Genomic DNA, 16,891 nt, shown 5'->3' with positions numbered 1-16,891 from the left:
ATGAAAAGGAAATAAGAGACAAAAATAGTTGCATTATCAGATAATAATACTATTTAAAATAAATTATTTTCTATATTTCAGTTAAACATATATAAACATATAGAAAAAATGGCAACTACCAAAAGAAATATAAATAATAATATGCATTATTTATGAATCTGTAATGATCAAATAAATAAAAAGTTAAAAAAATTTTGCCCATGAGACATAAAAATTAAGAAAGGTTGATCATACTCAATGTTAGCAAAGATTTGAGTGTACACTAGTAGTACATCTCTAAATTGGTATCTATCTGGAAGGCAATTTGGAAGTGTTTATCAATATATCATATGCCTTCCCTTCGGCCTAACAATCACTGTGCTAGATGTTTATCCCCTAAGAGACAAAGGGAACAAAGATATATGTATTGCGATGGTCAACACAACATGGATTTTTAGAAAAAATTAAAGTACATGAGAATGAATTTCTTCTAAAAAATTTCCCGACATTTCTGAGATACAATTTACAAGTAAAGTTTTACACAATGTCCCCACCAATATTGGTAAAATTGGATTCTAAGCATTTCCATACAAAGTTGTCCATTTAAAATACCTATGAATATCTATATGCACATTTATGTGTGTTCAAGTGTGGGGTGGAGAAGAGGAGAGCCTGGGAGAGTCCAGCATTATTATACACCAATCTGTTGGCAGGTGAAGTGGATTATATGGAAAACAGAATGAGAGGAGACACTCCACTCTCTACATTTTTTCTTTTTCCCTAAGGAGTTCATATAGAGTTTATAATTTAAGAAGATATAGCAACTGTGAAAAACATTTTCATATATGAATATCTCATTTTGGAGGAGAAAAAGAATATTAAAAAGATTAAATTAAAAGTGAGATTTAATCACTAACATGAAAAGGCAACAATTCTTTTCATATCATACTAAATTAAGTAATCATGTTAGTAACCTGGATTTGTTAAAATGTTCACAACACACTTGCTTGAGTTATGTGGAGAAAATATTCACTAATTTTCAGCCATTGAAAGCAAGTTATTAGGGGTTTGAATTTAAATAGGCATATAATATAAATTAAAAACAAAGTGGCAAATGAATTTATTGGAGTCATACAAATTATTAGAGTTGCAAACAGCAAATATAACTCACACTGACAACATTTTACAATATAAAAAATAAAAATACCTTAAAAACAAAATTAGTGAAAATTGGAAAACAGCAGAATCAATGTAATTATCCAATGCGAATATTTTTAAGAATGAAATGATACTCGGCAATTCCTCTGTACATGTCTTAAACTACAAAGTCTTAGTAATAAGCATATTTTTAAATTACATTTTTTTCAAGTATACATAATTTCCTGGGTTCGTTTTCCATAACTTTAAAAGGACTTTTAGAGAAAAACCATGCTTATGCTGGGTGATTTTTACCTCATAAAAGGTTAATAGAATGCTGGAAACTTGATCAATGTATGCATTCATTTTACTATACTCAACAGAGTTGTATTAAGTTTCTAATTTTGTGTTGCAAGAGTGTGGCTTATACAGCTGCTGGCTACTGTATGGCAATGTCACATGTGTCTTGAATTGGGACCTAATCCTGAAACCTAAGAAAAACATCAGTGCTAGGCATCAGAGCAGGCTGGTGACAACTCTTCAAATTGCGAGTGAGCTTGTCTACAATGCACTATGGACTTTTAGCTTTGCTGTTTGTCTAAAGTATAAAAATTTATCTTTCTTAAGTGATAAAATTAAAGGGAAAGAACCCCTTGAATTAAAAGGCAAGGAATCCGAGAAATATCTGTGCAGTAAATTTAAATGCCAAATGATAATGCCCTAAAATGAACTGGAAAACCACGGCAACTCTTAGTTCGTTTGGGCTGCTATAACAAACTCCCACAGATTGAGTGGCTAATCAACAACAGCCATTTATTTCTCACAGTTTTGAGGGCTGGGAAGTTCAAAATCAAGGCACTGGCACATTTAATGGATGGGGGGGCTTGTTTCCCCAAGGATGGCAGTCTTTTTGCTGTAACATCACATGGCATAAAAGACAAGGGAGCTCTCTGATGTCTCTTTTATAATAAGTAATTCCATTCACGAAGGCTCTGCCTTCATGATCCAATCACCTCTCCAAAGCCCTACCTCCTAACACCACCATCTTGGGGTTAGGATTTCATTATATGAATCTGGAGCAGTGGGGTGCATAGACATACAGCGCATTGGAAATCCCAATCAATTTTTTTTTTTTTTTTTAATATTCATGAAGAAGAGAGGAAAGAGGAAAGAAGGAAAAAGATGGAAGGAAATTGAAGGTATGTCTGGCAGGCATCTCGGACAGCAGACAGCACACACACCTGAAGTTCAGTCTGACTGTAGTAATGATTCTGGCCGGGCATGGTGGCTCACCCATGTAATCCCAGCACCTTGGGAGGCCAAGGCAGGTGGATCACCTGAGGTCAGGAGTTTGAGACCAGCCTGGTCAACATGGCAAAACTCTGTCTCTACTAAAAATACAAATATTAGCCAAGTGTGGTGGTGCGTGCCTGTAGTCCTAGCTACTGGGGAAGTTGAGGCAGGAGAATGGCTTGAACCCAAAGATGGAAGTTGCAGTGAGCCAAGATAGCGCCACTGCACTCCAGCCTGGGTCACAGAGTGAGACATTATCTGGAAAAAAAAAGAAAAGAAATCATTCTCCAGGAAGTACAGAAGTATAAATAGGTATGAAGAGGGTAAGCAGTACACATGTTAATATCCAAGGCAAACTGATGAATTCAAGTCCAAATCAAAACATGCAGGAGACATTATCAGTCAAGTAAAATAATTATTTGTTTATTTCTTTGATGGCATTGTTTCTCAAAATCAGGCCAGAGACAGTATTTGACTCCTCTGTTTCTGTGTGTATTAAGACTGACTCCAAAAAGGTGGAGTAGGAACGAGAAGAGACCCCAACATCAGGCGAGGGTGGTTCAGGGTGTCTGCCAAGCTGGCTGGAATTCCTCACAGGTTTCAGAACATGTGGGAAACTGAAAGAAAAACCAGCACACACATAGGATTGGGTAAGTAGAGGCAGAAACATCAGAGGAGGCTGGGGCTCCATGGGAGGTCATGCTGAGACCTCACCCTGTCATTGAAGATGACTCTCAGATTGGTTGCAGACTCAGCTCCCAGTGAGCTGTACTCCCAATTTACTAAAGGAAATACTGATTTAGGACTGAGTGGGCTGCCTCTAACATGGCAGGGCTGAACTTAGAAGGAACATCACCCCTTCAGCAGAAACCTAACTCCCTCCCTGACACTTTTGACCCTGGGGTGGGGAGCATCTGTTTGTTTAATTTGTTTCTGTTGCTCTCTTTTCTTCAAGTTTGTCTTTGCATATAAGAGCAATGATCATAGACTTTTCAGCACAGAGCAAAAGCCCTAGCAACTGAAATGGAGCCACAGAGATTCCTTTTCTTGAGGCTCTTCCTTAAATGGCTTTGCAAACATAGAAACTTACCTTGAAGTGAATTCACTAGCTCAATTACAAGGTGGTGGTCTTTCTTTTAAGAATTAATTCCTGCTGGACAGCAAAGCAAGGAAAACTGTCTCTAATCTCCTACACTGTGACTGAGGAATATTTTCCTGCCATTAACAACAAGCTGAATATTACTTTTCATCTGAGGGAATGGGATGCTGGGGGGAGAGAGCAAAGAGCTGACAGAGCAATGAGAGGTGAGATTTTAAAGTGTTTTCTCCGGTCCACACATTCTACATGCAAAAAAAAAAAAAAAACACACAAAGAAAATTGTCTGTTGAATTTATCATCTTAAGGGAGAAATAATCAGATGACTGGAGGCTGTTCCAAGGGCAACCAGCACAGGTGATGCTGTATTCATTTTAGTGTAATTGAAGCAACTCATTTCTGGATTTTTTTTTTTTTTTTTGAAACAGAATTTCATTCTTGTTACCCAGGCTGGAGTGTAATGGGGTAGTCTTGGCTCACTGCAACTTCTGCCTCCTGGGTTCAAGTGATTCTCATGTCTCAGCCTCCCAAGTAGCTGGAATTACAGGTGCACTGCACCACAACCAGCTTTTTTTTTTTTTTTTTTTTTTTTTGTATTTTTAATAGAGATAGAGTTTCACCATGTTGGCCAGGCTGGTCTCAAACTCCTGAGCTCAGGTGATCCACCCACCTCGGCCCCCCAAAGTGCTGGGATTACATGTATGAGCCACCACACCCACCTGTTTCTGGGATATATTTATTCAGATTATATATGTGGCTGTGCATGTCTCTGTGCACATATAAAACTTATTTTCTCAGGTAGAAGAACGATTTCATGTTTGTTTTAACTCTTTCAAAAAAAACCCTCTCGCAATGACAGTAAAGGAATGACAGTAAAACAAAAGCCACAAGAGTTAAGAGTGCAAAAGTCAATAAGCAGACCCGAAGCTTCAATTAATTTAGAGTATCAAAAAACAAAGGAAGCATATATTCAGACAAAGCAAAGAAAACTATAGCTCAGAGTGTAGGAAGTTTGGGAGTAAACCTAGAATAATCCAAGACTCACAACTTGGAGAGTAAGAAAGACTATATGTGACTTTAGGTTATGCTAGCTGATGTGTATGAGAGCAACCTGAAATTTCAGTCTGACAATACAGAAGTCCCTTCCTTAATGGGTATTCCTGACCAGGGATTGGCTCTCCTCCTAGGCATGAGTTCTGGATCCTGGCTCCCTCTATCCTGAGCCTGGACCATGTTCATAAAGTGAGTTCAAAATTAAACCAAACCAAGAACTACCTAGTACACTCAGAATAATTTGAGAAAAATTTGCATTCAAGAAAAAGGATAATATGGAAAAGAAACCCTCAGAAAATAGAAAGGAGTATCGGGAATTTAAAAATCTGGTTGTTTGGGAATTTTCTAAAAAGCAAGGGTAAGAGAAAAAGAGAAAGAGGAAAGATTTTCTCTACCAAAGAGTGATATCTAGTAAAATAAGGAAGCCAGTGCTATGGCCCATACCTGTAATCCCAGCACTTTGGGAGGCGAGGTGGGAAGATCGCTCGAGGCCAGGAGTTCAACCCCAGCCTGGGCAACATAGGGAGATGCCTTCCCAAAAAAAAAAAAAAAAAAAAAAAAGCTAAAAAAACATTAGCCAGGAATGGTGGTGCATGCCTGTAGTCCCAGATATGCTGGAGGCTGAGGTGAGAGAATCGCTTGAGCCTAGGAGTTCAGTGAGCTATGATCGCACCACTACATGCCAGCCTTGGGGACACAGCAAGATCCTGTCTCAAAAAATAAAACTAGAGAAGGAAAAATAGGATTAGAAAATCTTTATTTTGGCACACATAATATTAATTAATATTAATACACATTATTAATTCGGGGCTCATATGAAGGTCATCAATGGATGTCAGAATTAATTGGTGCCCGTTTGTGCAGTGACAGAATATTTGGAATCAATGCAGCACCCCACAAATCATTTATTCATTGAAAGGTGGAAAAGTCCTCTACAATACAAGGAATTGCAGTTATTTCCTTAATAAAATGACCATACATCATATCATGAACAGTGAAACAATCTGGCATTACGAGTCCCTTGGTGTAATTGAATATGAAGAATACAACCTCACCTATGAACTAATATCACCCAGAATATTCCGTTGTAATCTAATTAAGACCTTGTCTTGTGATAGGCAACATGGTAGTCATATGATTTGTGACTAGTGCAAATTAAAATGTGCTATGAGGGTAAAATACACATCACATTTGGTAAATATAGTACTTTTAAAAAAGAAGGTTAAACATATCAAATTTTTATATTAGCTATATATTATTAAATGATGTATTTTGGATATATTGGATTGGATTAAATATATTATTAAAATAGTTTTTCACCTTATTTTTGGAAAGTGGCTATTAAAATATTTAAAATTATGTAAGTGATGCAAATAATTTTTTTTTCTTCTTTGAGCATTTTCGCTCTTGTCACCCAGGCTGGAGTGCAACGGGACCATCTCAACTCACAGCGACCCCTGCCTCCCAGCGACTCGCCTGCCTCAGCCTCCTGGGTAGCGGGGATTACAGGCGCCCGCCACCACGCCCGGCTAATTTTTTGTATTTTTAGTAGAGACAAGGTTATACCAGGTTGGCCAGGCTGGTCTCAAACTCCTGACCTCAGGTGATCCTCCTACCTCAGCTTCCCAAAGTGCTGAGAATACAGGCGTGAGCCACGGCCCCCAGCCGCAAATGGTATTTTTATTGGCTAGCACTGCTTAAGGTCTAATTTCCAGTTGACAAAGATACAGGTCACAGAGAATCAAGTTAATATCCTAAGAAGAAGCAATTATGCAAATCCAGATTGTGAAAGAGTCTACCCCACAACTTTTCTAAACTTATCAGAAATTCAAAGTCATGGGGAAGAAAATGGAGGGAACGGTTTTAAACTAAGAAACTAAGGAGAAAACAAAGGCAATGTGATCAGACTAGATTGGATTTAGAAGAAGAAAAACCCCATAAATGTCTATCAACTTCTTGGAAATAAATTTTTAAAAATTTAAAATACTGTAGATATAAGATGATGTTTATGGAATTATTATTACTTCCTTAAATGGGCTAATAATAGCATGGCATGTAGGCAATGATCCTTATTCTTCGGAGATGTATTTTGAATGATTTTGTGGTAATGTGATCTATACTTTACTTTCAAATGTTGGAGCAAATATGTGAAAGAGGAATCAAAGAAATTGGACAAACTATTTAAAATTGTTGAATCTAGAGAGATTTTACTATTTCTCTACACGTGAAAGTTTTCTTAGTAAAAAAGCTAGTAAGGATCAAATTTAAGAAGTTTTCAGAGATGTCTAAACATTTTACATTTTCGACTCCTCTTATATTCTATATTCTTCCTATATATTTTCCACAGTGATTATACATGTATATTATATATGTATGATAAAAATACAAAACTATAAGTCTCTAATAAAACAGAAGTTATTATAGGTATGTTCATTGATATTGATTTAATTCATTCCTTCCTCCTCAATAATCATTTACAATTGAAACACCAGATTCAATACGATGATGATTATACTAGTCAAAATTCCATCACTATCATCAACTCTGTAATTCTTACTCACATAAATGTAAAATTATAATCAAATAAAATGGTGTCAGATTCTTATGGATATTCATTGTAATTAAAACATCAAATTATGAGAAGAAAAATTACTTTAACTTGTCATAGATTTCACCCTTAAATAGGCATCTCCACAGCTTTATAGCAAATTGACAGAATTACATTTTAATGCTACATATCTGTCTTATCTGAATTGATTTGAAATTTACACACTACTTTTCTTTCTAGGCACAGAATTAAATTTGTAATCTCCAGCTCTTTAAGTGCATTCAGGGTTACCATAAAAAGATACTAAAACTAAAATAAAATCCTAGTCATCTAAAAAAAACTGCAAATACATATAACATTTGTTACAATTCATAAGAAGTAGACTGTTTCACAAATTTCACTAACTATCTGAAATCTAGGGAGCATGTAAAAATAAATTTGATTAGGCAACATTTCTTTAATTTTTTACTATAAATGTGTCTAATATTCACTTAACTTAAAAATAGATACTACTGGTCCCTGGAAAATTTGTCGTAGAAAAAAAATACGTTTTTTCCTATTCACTGATTTTTGACAATGGAAACTGTCTATGTGCTAGTATTTCTATTTAAACAGGAAACAAACATAGCAAGGTACCTCTCTTTTAACACCTTTGTAGGTCCTGAGTAAACCCACAGAGGCCCAGTCACCACCTTGGAAATCAGCACATTATGGAAGTTAATGTAACAGGACTGAAAAGTATTCACATCAAAAGAGGAAAGATAGGAAGAAATAATAATAATAGTACAGGTAATTTAGTTGCTTTTCTGAAAGAAATATTCATTATATATATATTAACATGATTGTATTTCTAGTTTTTCTAGCTATTGACTCTTATTTATCTTTCACAAGAATATGACTATATATCTTATAATTAGTTTTTTTATAATATCAAAATTACCTACAAGTGTAACAACTTATGATTAATAAAAATATTTCAAATACATTTTTTGACAATGTATTAGTATTGATACTGTAAATCATAGTAAATAATTCCTTAATGAATTACTGTTGCAGTTAAGCTAATTTCTTGAAATAAATAATTTTTGTCAGATTTGAGAAATCTATTAAAAAAAAAAAAAAAACTACAGTACAGGCCTGTACATTTCCCACTTTCAGGCATTTTCGTTTTGCTCTGCATTACAATAAATGTCCTCTAGATGGCAGTGTTTACCATAGTTAGAATTACGTTAGCTCTATTTTTAACTCTTAAAACGACACTCTATAGAGCTAAATACTGTATCGTTACAAACTAATTTTTCTTGTATTCAATATTTCTTTAGGATTCTTGTTTTGCTCTGAATGCATATTTAACCTAATTCAACAAGTTTTTGCTCATTTTCAGGTTGTTATTGCAATTTAATTTGCTAGTTTTCAGGAGCAATTAAGTTGACCCAAAATCTTTAAAATACAATATACATGTGCTCTGTATTCTTTGGAGGAATTAAAGTAAGTTACTGAGCTGTGGTAACCGGGATAAAACACATATTAGCGACTAACTACATAAATTACATTTTTTTCAAGCTTGTTTATAACCACATATTTGAAGGACATTATAGATGCTTTATTAGAACCAAGGGAGAGCTCATCTTCTATTTGAAGTAATCGTAGTTTTAATTTTCTCAGCTGATGAATATTCCAACTGAGTCCCAGGTGTATAACAGAATCTAGAGCAACCATATTTTGTCGGAAAATGTGTGGGGGGGGTTAAGTTATTTTTAACTACTCTCATTGCAGAAATGATAAAGGTATAATATATATTTGAGTTTTATACTGAATATATTGCATGTTACCATAAAACATAAAAGTGCTAATATACACATTAAGGAATCTTATCTTTTCTGAAAATAAGACTGGACAGAAATGGTCAAGTTCAGGACCAATTGTTGATTTGCAGTTTCCCTGTGCCTTCCATAAAGATAGAATATTTGTCACTAAAGGCTAGAAAAGAGATTTATTTCTTCAATTTTTAACTTGTACTTTGGAAAAATAAATTGTAACATATTTTGTACAGACATATTCCTCTAGGTCTTTACAAATAAACTCCAGAGATATTTTATTTTTTGATTTGGCAATTTGGGAACCTCAATATAAATTTACTTAAATGAGTAATATATATATTTGTATATATATTGTGTATGTATGGTATATCTATTATATAGTGTATATATATGATATATCTGTATGTATATAGTGTACATATGTGTGCGTGTGTATATATATATGGTCTATCTATCTATCTATCTGTATATATTCCAAAGAAGGAAGAACTTTCATGAGCTTTGGAGATGACTCAAATGTGTCCACCACGTGTTCAATTACCTCCTGTTGACACCTTCCACCCCCATCTGACCTGGTACCCCACATTGCTCAGCAAGTGTCTTAAGGCCTATTGGTCTGTTCTGTGTAATTTGCCTTCCTCGGAAGAGTACCAGGCTCCAAACAGACCTCTTCCTCACTCCTAGTTCAAAGTAAAGCCAAAATTTAGTTCTAGATATCTAATATCTATCTATCTATCCATCTATCTATCTATCTATCTATCTATCTATCTATCTATCTATCTACACACACACATACACACACACAAAATTCTATTCTCTTAAGCAGGGTTCCTCAAATTCAGCACTACTGCCAGCTTGGGTCAGATAATTCTTTGTTGTATATGTACATTTGTGTATTGCAGGAGGCTGAAGTTCTGTGCATTATAGGATGTTTAGCATCATCTCTAGTCTTCAGTCACTAGATGCAAGTACCAACCCATCTCTCCTTCTCCCATGAAGATTCCCTTCCATGTTGCAGCTGGGGCAATGAGAATGTCTCCAGACATTGCCAAATGCCCCTGAAGGAGCCAAATCACCCCCAGGTGATAAGCCACTAAATTGTAAACCTTTTATTTTTATCAACTTTTCTTATTCTTTACAAATATAAAATGCCAATCGAGTAGCTCTTAAAAATTAGTGGCAGGGATGTGACTGAACAAAAATAATGAACTTGAACCAGGTATTTACCCACCATTAGGAGTTCCCTATCTCTGATTCCTTCTGTGCATCATCTTTGTTTTTCTTATTCTTTCACTCTCAAGCTTCCTTTGGTATTCTGGCCTATATCAAGAAAAACTATTGCTTCTAATCACTCCTGAGTATACACCACTTACTGTTCACAGAATAATTAGATTGATCTTAGAGTATCCATCTTACAGGTCTGGGTTCTTTGGAGAATGGGATCATTGGTCCATGTTGAATTGAGGGTCTTTGCAAATTCAATCAAGTGTCGTCACAGTAAGGTGGATCCATCAATTCCAGGCATTGTGGCATGAGTCCACATAATGTGAAGATAGATGCTTTGATTATAGTCATGTGGATGGAATATAGGGGAAGACATTTCCAAAGAAGGAAGAAATCTAATGGGCTTTGGAGATGACCCAAATGTGTCCACCATGTATTCTATTACTTCCTGTTGACACCTTCCACCCCCATCTGACCTGGTACCCCGCATTGCTCAGCAAGTGCCCTAGGCCTATTGATCTGTTCTATGTAATTTGCCTTCCTCTGAAGAGTACTAAGGTCCAAACAGACCTCTTCCTCACTCCTAGTTCAAAGTAAAACTAAAATTTAGCTCTAGATATCTAATCTCTGAGAGAAAGAGACAATCTAAATTAAATTAATATGTGAATGATATATACATTTCTTGCCCCTCTGAGCAGTACTAGCATCAAAAGAATGCTTGGTAACAAAACTAATCTTTGTATGATAAAATGGTAGGGGTGATTCTTTCTGTAACCTTCTGCTTTTGCTTTCCACTCTCACCCTTTAGCCATGATACTTTGTATTTAACACGCCTTTTAGGTCCTTGCTACCTTATCTGTGGTCCAGAGATCAATAGCATCAGTATCCCCTGGGAACTTTTTAGAAATATAGGACCTTAGCTCCCATTGAAAAGCTAATATATCAGAATTTACATGTTAATTTAACAAGATCTCTGGGCTATTTTACTCACATTAAAGTTTGAGAAACATGGACTCAGGTTCAGTAAATATCCTGGAATGTTATTTAAATCAAGAAGAAGTCAACTTTAGCACAATGTTATTCTTATAATAATAAACCCAATAAACCATCTGAACCAATATAAAGATTAAAAATAATTTGGTAGTACATTTATGTAATCAAGAACTTACTTGCTAGTGAGTATTCAAACTATTAAGATTAATGCAACAAGCAAAATATTTAAAATTTAAAACATAAAAGAGATATTGTGATGGGTATACACAAAGTAGAAAATATTTTCAGGGTAGTACAATTTTTTTTCAACATAGCACATATCTTTAATCTTTATTTTTTAAATATAGTATGTCTTTGAAAATAGGTTTTTGAATGAGGTGATTAATATATTTTTTAACAATGGATTTCTCCCTTACATACTTTGCAATTATTTTATGTAATTCTCACTTCTACCTTTTTCAACTAATTGTGGCGTTTACCTGAAGTTTCACCTGGTCTTTAGAATCCACTTATCTGTTATAATATACCAAAAAGTTGGCCTCATCTCCTGGTGAGGGACAAATATTATTCAAAAATAATGTAATTACTCTCTTTCAGCATAGCCATTAAGGACACCTACATTGGTATAGTTGTAATGTGTAGAAATTACATAAGTAATTTGCAACTAGCCCATAGATGTAAAACACGGTACTCATTTGTTCTTTAAAGTCAAAACATTATATGAATATTTTTGTGACATCAGGAAATATTCATAATCTTTTCAATGTTATTATTACAGGTACTTATTGTTTGTCTTGTATTTTACAAGTGATATTTTTCCAAGGATAACGTTTTAAATTAGAGTTTCTTATAAGCTCCACATATAATGTTTCTTATGACATACTATTTTTAAAAATTAATCTTTTTTATGATATATTCTGGCTTACTTACCAACCCCATTCCCTGAAGTCAAGAAGTTTCTTTGACGTTCTCTTAATTCTTTCTGAATGTTTTACCAATCTGTGGCTAGAGAACACTAAATTCAAAAGCATGGGAATGAAAAGACATGGTACATTGTAGGACTATTTAAAGGCTTGTATTACATGGCACTAGAGAATAGGATTTTCATTTAAGAAAAAAATTATTCTAAAGAACATATGTGTACACATACATACATACAAAGACATGTAATTTTTGTAAGCAGAGTAACATTAACTTAATTCCCATAAAAAGCAGAACAGTGTCTTTTAAAGGGCTTAGCAATCCCCATTTCCATTACTTTGGTGTTATCAGTGATATGGAGTTAAGCCAGGACTGCAGAAGTCAACAATATACATTGTCTCTCTGACTCATCCTAATTCAATTAGAGGGAGACTGTGGGGGGAATTTGGTTCCTAAGAAGAGACTATAAGAGAAAAATGAGGCTTATGCATCCTCCCCTATATTAGTAAGTCTATTTATGTGCACATTATGTAACAAATTGGGCTTCTAGAAGAATATCATGTGAGTTTATTTAAAAACAAAAGACAAAAAACATTGTAAGAATGAAGAAGGGAGGACTGAAGAAATACATAATGAAAAGTTCCCAAAAGAATGTTATTTCAGGTAACACAAAGTTCTGTTTTAGGGAACGTAGTATTTTGAATAAGAATGTAATGAAAGAGAATTTTTAATACATTGTAATATGTTTATTAATTCTTAAAATTTCTCATACCTTTTTAAAAAACTTTCCTGAATTATTTTTGGGCAAATGCTATTGTGCTTGAACTGTGTTCTTATCTCAACATTTTCTTGTCTCTATTTTTAAGTTCAAGCAGAGATGCTTCCAAAAAATACGTAAGCTTTTCTTATGTCTTTAGACATTTATCATTTTATAAATGTAATTTGAATAGCTAATCGTCTATATTTCAATCTAATAGTTCTTACCTTACAGATTAGAGAAATACATGTCATAAAGACCCAAGAAATAAAAACATTTTCACATTATATTTCACTGGAAATTACAAGACTTTAAAGTAATCAAATTATTGTACATTTATTCTGTTTACTATCTTAAAACATTTTTTTATGTTTTCTACATGATTGCTTGAGCCCTACATGTGATGCGGAAAAAATCTATTATGAAAGCTACACCTATAAATAATCTGAAATTTTAAAGAAGTAATTACAAAACTTGAGAATTCAATATTTTCTTTATTTAAATAGTAATCATGATAAAATAGTGGCACTGGAAAATGTCAGTTTACATTGTGATAACTATTAGAGCTACAAGCCTGACATTTATAATCCTTGTCAGTCATAAAAATATAGCAAATTGGGATAAATTTAGTTCAGTCTTTCAAAAAGAATGAAGGTTGTCACCTGCTTTCCTTTGTGATTTGATTATCTTGGACTAGGTTTTTCTAAAAATGAAAAGGTAAAAAGATTTTTAAAAAGGTATTCAAAATGAAAGAGCTAATAATAAATAGTGAAGCAACAGAATTATTCAAGGAGCTTACTATACTTTGCCAGTTTGCATAGCCTTAAAAGGTGTTAATTTTCTTTTTGCGGTGTTAAAATTCTGCATTGTCATTTTCTAAACAGTGATAATATAAATAACCCTGAGTATTTTTAGCACAATTTTCCCCAGAAGTACAGTACAATAGTCTAGTCTTTTTTGTGAAATGGGGACAATAATGCCTGCTGTGACATAAGAGCCCCTGTGAATGATTGATTAGTGTCTGTTAGACACAATAAGACACCTGGATTAAAGGAGTCTTAGAAGTACAGGCCACAAAAGTATTTTTTATATTATTTTTAACTATGATTGGAATATAGAACTAGTATATTAGAGTTAAAAATATTAGTCTTGAAGTCCTTGTGGAGGTCATTTGATCATTCTGAATATTACAGTCGGTCTTTTCTCTAAATGTAACTTACAGAAACAGCCTTTACAATCTCCGTGTGAAATGTAATTTTAAAATGCTGAGTGGTAACTAGAAAATTCTAGATGAAAATCCAATTAACAAACTGAATTGCTTAATAATTTAGGTTATTAAATGCCATTGCATGAAAATCATTGTTTAAATATATAAATAGAACAATATTAAACTTGTGGAACACAAAATAATTTTATTAACTCCACATCTGTTTGTGTTTAAATCTGCAAAAGCATTTTAGTCTTCAGTTAGCTGGCCGAAGGTGACTTAGCTTCACAAGTATCCCATGACCTATATAACAAGCAGAAAACACTAAAGCAATTTTACTATAGCTCAAATGCCATAATTCCCATTAGTATCCTGATTCCTGATGCTAAAATCAGGTACAACACAGGTGAGAACATCATAATTCCTTGCAGTAGAAAATATGCTTTGACAAAGATGAATAAGGGTTAATTAAAGAGATCTAATTAGAAGTCTAATATATATACTGGAAGATCGATATTGGAAATCTAACATTTTATTAAATTTGCTAAGGAAAAACAATGATAAAATACAGCATAAAAACAAATAGGTGTTCCCTTACAAAAACTGAAATTAAGAATATTTCCCTAATTCATAATTACACAGATCTAACTTAAAAATTAATATTGGAGAGGTGGATTATGAACAGCTCTCATTAGGAAAATGATTTATATAGTGTTTTGGGAAGAAACCTTAAGTTGTGATAACACAGGGTTAGGAATATGACCCTTTATATTTACTTTTCCTCTAGGAATATTAATAAGATCTCTAATAATAGTTCTAATTTTAGAGTTTAGAAGTCGGATTATTTATTATAGGACAAACTACTCTCAACTATTCTAGATTTAAGAGGTAAAGCTGAGACCATTAAGGAATCTCAATCATTTAGATAATGCCAAATAAACACCTAAAGGATATAATGCCCTGAGTCCATAGCTCTATTTGTCTCTTAAACTCCATCTCCTTTGAAAAGAATCTAGACATATTTCATTCTGGGGCTTTGACCTGTGGTTTTCTTTAATTGAAGTCTCATAGTCATAAATGGAATCATGTGATGATTTTTTTTTCTCTTCTCTAACCTTCATCTTGTGTTCATACTGATTTCATTTATGAACACGAGGTAATAATGGGTTCTGCCAGCACGTGAAGCTATCCCTTAGCAAAGAGAAACAATTCCGTTTAATAATGATGTTAAATAATTATTGCTAAGCTATGTGTTGCGACTACAACATGACTTTGAAATGACTACGGTATGATTAGAATAAGAATATGATATAACTGTAGTGCTTATGAAATGAACTGGAAAGTGGCTGTGCTGCTATGTTTATTGTAAATGTATCAGAATGATGGTTCATTTATTTAAAAACAGTGCAGTGCATAAAATAGGTGACAATTGGAACAATGTACTAGCTTTAATTGTAGATTTTGTGAATGGCAAAATGATCGTTTACTGTGGTAAGATAAAAGAATCATCCTTTAATTCACTGACATTATTCTGTGAGGCAATATTTTTATTTTGACTTTTGGATACTTAGAAGTCCCTTCTGTTCTTAAATTATATACATTCTAATCATACAAAACATTACTATAATAAAACTTGCTTTGCTATTTAAAAAAACAGTGTACTATCTGCAAGGAAAGTATTTTATATTTTACATAAAGGGATTAATGGATTTTACAGTGGGCTTTTAGACACTGCTGTTGAACTGTGACTATTAACTCAAAGAAAAGTTTGAATTAAGAAGAGCTTACAATTTCATGTTGGAAAATTGTGATATCAAATGAGTTGGTTAAATAATGCCATTATTTATTAAATATATGGCTTAGTAGGCTTGATTCGTGATTTTTTAAAATTTTAATTTAAATATTTAAAAACAAATGTTATTTTAAAAAGAAAAAAAAATCTACTGTACTCAAAAACAAGAGGTAATCTCCAACACGCCCTCATAGTGCTTAAGTATGTCAAGAGCCTTTAATGCCTAGGAAGCCCATTACAGAATGGGGAACACACAGGTTTAAAATAAATGCCCTTTATTCTTCCTGTGAGTTAGACCAAGTTATTCAATCATGTACTAAGACCTTCTCAGACAACCTTTATGGGTCAGTCAAAAAATAAATTTTTGTTCCAAGTGAACTGTTTCTATGTTAATGCTTCAAACTTTACTCAGGTATCAGGCGTTGTTAAGCACAAGCCATTACACAAACCTTTGTGGTTTACTGACTTAAAAAAATCAATCCAATATATCACTAGATAGTGCTTTGGGGGTCAGTATTTGAGAAATAAAGCTATATTTTTTCGGGAGTCATTCCATCCAGTTCCTGTATGAAAATAAGAAACTTGTGAGGATTTAGTACAGAGCTGGAGTCAAGAGAAATAAAATGCACGGGAAAAGCAAGAATCACAGGAAAGAAAGTTGGACTCAGCAGAAAGTGCCTAGGGGAAAGGAAGTGTTCCACAGCTTGGGAAACAGCTGTCTGGGACTCCTTCCAGCACCTTGGAAGCAAAGTTTGCAGTGAGGTGGGCTGGAAACGGGTTTTGCAGCCGCCGCGAGTCCCGGCGAGCTTAGGTTCTCAGGTTTCCAAGGCGCGGCTGGAGCACAAGTGCAGGGACCGCCACGATACACCGCCGCGGCCGGTCCCGCTCCGCTAGAGGAGACTTCGCAAGCGCAGCCGCCTGGCCCGGGCTGACCGAGGGGACCCCAGACGCTGCCATTGTCTCTTTCCAAGGCAGTTTCCGTGGCTGTGCGTGTAGGAAGTGCTCCGATTAATTTTCTTTCCTGTCTCCGCAGAGACCCCAAATTCTGCGGTCCCCACCTTTCGCTGAACT

This window comes from Macaca mulatta, chromosome 17 (assembly GCF_049350105.2).
Source record: "Macaca mulatta isolate MMU2019108-1 chromosome 17, T2T-MMU8v2.0, whole genome shotgun sequence".
NCBI lineage: Eukaryota > Metazoa > Chordata > Mammalia > Primates > Cercopithecidae > Macaca > Macaca mulatta.
This window is presented reverse-complemented; position numbering follows the sequence as displayed.